This window comes from Peromyscus leucopus, chromosome 13 (genome assembly GCF_004664715.2).
Source record: "Peromyscus leucopus breed LL Stock chromosome 13, UCI_PerLeu_2.1, whole genome shotgun sequence".
Lineage (NCBI taxonomy): Eukaryota > Metazoa > Chordata > Mammalia > Rodentia > Cricetidae > Peromyscus > Peromyscus leucopus.
In genome coordinates, this window is record NC_051074.1 from 10,254,486 (window position 1) to 10,259,320 (window position 4,835).

Below are 4,835 nucleotides of genomic sequence, written 5' to 3' on the forward strand. Positions count from 1 at the left end.
GGAGACCACAGGGCCAAGATATGCCCACCTTAAGCATGAGCCCCTTCTTCTAGGCTACATTCCAAAAACCTCATAGTTCATGAACAAATAGCCTGGCACACACTTCTGAGGTCCATGTCAGCCTTTTCCTATACAGGATTCCCATACTAGCACAATTAGACCTGAGAATTAGCTGAGAAACTGCCTTACAAGGAAGATCAAGCTGGGACAAGCAGGAAGCCAGGCCCTGTGACATCTAGGAAGGGACAGGCACCTACTCTTACAAACCACCAGAATCTAGTAAGGAGCTCCTAGGAGCCGAGCCCTCGAATTATATACTGGCTTTTAAGGTGATCATAAAATCTTTTTAAGCTTAAGTAAGGTGTTGTGATACACCTCTGTAATCCCAGCTATTGAGAAGTGGAGGCATGAGTACAAGGACATCCTCAGTTACACAGTAAGTTCAAGGCCAGCCAAGAAAAAAGATACTTCTTTAACAACATAGGAGGGGCGAAGAGCACCTGCTGGAATGGACAGGTTGTGAGCTTCATTATAACTTGGTCACAAGTCGATCACAGTGGAGTGTCGGATATATTCATGAGTCTATGGACCTTAGCCAACAGGTCCTGAGCACAGCAGGGCAGGGCCCCTTACACAGAAAGAACAAAATGCTGACATTACTACATTCCATGAAGCTACACAAAGTAAATAAATGGAAGCAGACCGAGAAATATAAGCCTGACATACATGGGAAATCCATGAGGCCTCCCCCAGCACAACTGCACTGAACAGATAGTGTGGCCTTCAAATATTAGTTGTTATCCACGTAAAATGAGGATAACAGTAACTCACACCCCATGGCACTCCTGCAGGATCTCAACAGCCAAACTAGAACTGACACCAAATGCTTACTAACTGGGATTTGCTAGTTTTAAATAGTTACATAATTTGGAGAGAAATTGCATCCTATGTCTTCCTCTATAGAAAAATTAGTTCTGGATGAATTTAAGAACAGGAAATAAAAATTCAAGAAAATGCAGAGCCAGCAAGATGGCTCAGCAGGTAAACGTGCTTGCCCTTGAAGCCTGATAACCTGAGCTTAATCCCTGGAACCTATGCAAAGATGGAAGGAGAAAGCTGCCTCCACAAAGTTGTCCTCTGACCTCCCCTGCACCTACACACACACACACACACACACACACACACACCACATACACATACAATAACAACAAAATTAAAATATATCGTGAACTTTGATCTTCTAAAAAAAAGAAAGAAAAAGTCAAGGCTAGGAATATGATCTGAGCAACCCAACTATTGTGTAACAACCAGCACTCACCAAGAATGCCATCCCGTACATTCTGAGACATACAAAGGGAGAATTTTCAAAAGGTAAAAAATGACAAGAACTGAAATCAGAGGAGAGCTATCCTACAACCTCTAAAGCAGGTCAGTGTGGTGGTATTGTGTTCCCCAAAATATTGTGCATCCTAATAAACTTACCTGGGGTCAGAGACAGAACAGCCACTAGATACAAAGGCTAGAAAATGGTGGCACTCACACCTTTAATCCTAGCATTCCAGAGGCAGAAATCCCTCTGGATCTCTGAGTTCAAGGCCACATTGGAAACAGCCATGCATGGTGACTCACACCTTTAATCCCAGAATCCCAGCACCCAAGGAGTGATGGCAAAAACAGAAAGATATATAAGGCGTAAAGATCAGAAACTAGAAGAAAGCTTCAGGCTTTCGAGCAGCACAGTTCAGCTGAGAGCCATTCGGATATGAGGACACAGAGGTTTCCAGTCTTAGGAAACAAGATCAGCTGAGAAGTTGGCCAGGTGAGGTAGCTGTGGCTTGTTCTGCTTCTCTGATCTTCCAGCATTCACCCCAATACCTGGCTCCGGGTTTGATTTTATTAATAAGTACCTTTAAGATTCCTGCTACAGGTCAGAGACTCCAGTAGCGAGCCAATATGACCCCAACTCCATAAAACATTATGTCCTAGTAACCTTCTGAGAAGCAAAGAATGATAAATCCAGGCCCAAAGTTATTCAAAATTACATCTACCAAATATGCTATCTTCAAACCAACTGAGAAAGAAAACTTCCTGAGAGGCTACACTGCAGAGACCCATCTAGAGAAATCCATGCACATAACAGCAAGAGAGACAATGACAAATCAGGCCAGCATGGTTCGACAAATGTGAGGGCTGGTAAATCAGTCAGGAAGAAAGGCAGGGGCAAGGAGAGAGACGGGAAGGAGGGAGCGAGAGAGAACAGACAAAAAGAAAATACAACTAAAATACTCTGAAGAAGAAAGCTCTGGTATAATATAAAATATAAAAAAGAACTCTGCACAAGAACCAGTCTTAAACTGGCACACGCCCGCCTTTAATCCCAGCACTCGAGAGGCAGAGGCAGGTGGATCTCTGTGAGTTCGAGGCCAGCTTGGGCTACAGAGTGAGTTGTAGGACAGCCAGGGCTGTGACAAAGAAAAACCCTGTCTTGAAAAACTGAACAAGAACAAAAAAAGAATGAATCTTACCAGTATAAGAAGTGAAAAACTTCCAATTACAAAAGGCTATGTGCAAGAAGATTCGTTTATTTTAACATAAAAAATCTAAATACACTGCTTAAAAATATACACATACAGGATGACACTTCACCAAGACTGAAAACTCGTGCTTCAGGCAGATGATTCACTTGAATCTAACAGAGCACTAAAATTAGAAGGCAAAATGGGACAGCCTCCTACTTTCTAAGTTGAGTGGTGGGTTTAAATGTATTTGTTTTACTTTTAAATATGTGTGTGTGTGTGCATGTGCGCGCCTGCCTGTCTCTTATGTATATGCACCATATACATGCAGGAGCCTGAAGAATTCAGAAGAGGCATCAGATTCCTAGGAACTAGAGTTCAGACAGTTGAGTCACCATGTAGGTGCTGGGAACTGAACCTAAGCCTTAACTACTGAGCCATCTCTCCAGTGTTCATTTTATTCTCATTATGATGCATGACTTGTGTGTGTGTGTGTGTGTGTGTGTGTGTGTGTGTGTGTGTGTGTCAGAGAAAGAGAGCAACAGCCCATGAGAGAGCGGGCACATGTGTAGAGGTCAGCAAACAACTTTCTACTAAGTGGGTCCCAGGTATGAAACCCAAATGTAAGACTTCAGCAGTAAGTGTCTTTACCACCCCCCAGCCATTATTGCTGAGCCCAAACTGTAGGGCTTTGTTTCTTTTTTTTTTTTTTTTTTTTTTTTTGAGGCAAGGTCTCCAGGGGCATTGAAGTGCTGGGAAGGCAGGAAGGCACCATCAGCCTGACAACTGTTATTTCTGTGTGGAGGTGAGTATTAAACCCAGAGCTATTCACATGTTAGGTAAACCCTCTACTGATAATGTATAATGACTATCTGCCTTATTTTGAATGTTACACACAAAGGCACATACACTCAGTATGTGATCCTAGAAAGCAACAGCTCAAAATGAAATAAAAGTAGCTATATAGAGTGTTCAAGCCTATATGACACACCACCTTGTCTCAAACAAAATATAGATATGTAGGAGACAGAAATTTTTAGAATGTAGGACTTTCCTTCAAGTAGCAGCGTTTTAATGTCAAAGATGTACATCTTCTCTGAGTATCTAAATGCACTAATTATTGCTACAGCAAACAATGATATGATCACACTGTGGTTTTCTGCTTTTAGAACCAACCTATAAACAAAACTCAGGACATTTAATTATGGCTCACTGCCAATGTCAACAAACCTGGCTTTGTTTTTTAGAAGTTGTGTAACTTCAGAATACATTGCTATGAAACCTTAATTTATTTAAAAAAAAATCCTTCAAACTAAATTGTGAACGCTACAAATTTTTATTTTAAAAGTAATACAGGAACTAGGGAGATAAGTTCCTTGTGTTAAAAGCCCTTGCCATGCAAACCTGAGGACCTGAGTTTAAATCTTTAATCACTTAAAAAGCCTGGCAAGGATGCACGTACCTGCAATCCAGCATTAGGGGGTGAAGATAAGTGAATGCCCTGAGCTCACTGGCCCGCTAGCCTGACCTAAAAAAAAAGCTTGCAGTTCAGTAGGGGACATTCCGGTGCTGGCGGCTCCTGTGCGCGGGTCAAACGGCCGGAACCCGCCACCACCCCGGACCGGGGCCGGAAGGAAGGAGTGTGGCGCGCGAGGTAAGAGCCAGAGCCGCTCCACAACTGCGTGAGACCGCGCCTCGCCGCCACCCGCAAGAGCTCTTTCGAACCCTGGAGTCTCACCTGAGGCCGGCGAACGTCCTAGACGGATTCACAACGCGAAGATCCCGCGCGCTTCTAGCCCACCGACCAATCGCAGAACGACGTGCGCAGAGTGACAGGCGACAGGAACCAACCAGACACCCCTATGGGCGGGCCTCAGTGAATGCGAGCTGCAGAGCGCGCGCAACGGTTGCTAGGGACTCACCGGACGCCCCCCTACCGAGCCTCCAAGGAGCCAAAAGAGACCGACTTCTCTGCCACCCACCACCCACGCCAAGGGACTGCCGTCTACTCCCACAGCGGAACCGAGGAAGATGAGCGACGCCCAGCCCACCTTTCGACGACCACGTTCTCGGAGGGTGGAGCGGAAGCGGACGACGCGGTGGTTCTCCGTGAGCTGGAGGAGGCGAACGTGCCCCCCCCCCCGCGCCGGACCGCGGCCCCTCCCTCCTGCTTCGAGCATCCGCGAAAAGCGGCCCGTGGCACCAGTAAACCAACGCGCAGGCACGGAGCAAAGCGGTCTCCCTAGCCCACCGGCCCATCGTGCAGACACGCATCAGCGAGGCTCCCGAGGTCGGGGATGCAAGTCTAACCTGCCTCAC

General features: G+C 45.7%; 1 protein-coding gene across 2 annotated transcripts in view; it reads right to left on the bottom strand.

The window, feature by feature from the left end:
* Nucleotides 1-4,835, bottom strand: part of Pask (PAS domain containing serine/threonine kinase) — a 39,267-nt gene that overhangs the window by 34,346 nt on the left and 86 nt on the right. The window contains exon 2 of one of the 2 annotated variants that reach the window (XM_028890627.2): nt 4,255-4,376. The exons of the other annotated variant lie outside the window; for it this stretch is intronic. The gene's annotated coding sequence lies outside the window, so the exon portion shown is untranslated. The remainder of the gene's footprint in view (nt 1-4,254; nt 4,377-4,835) is intronic. 2 annotated transcript variants of the gene reach the window in all.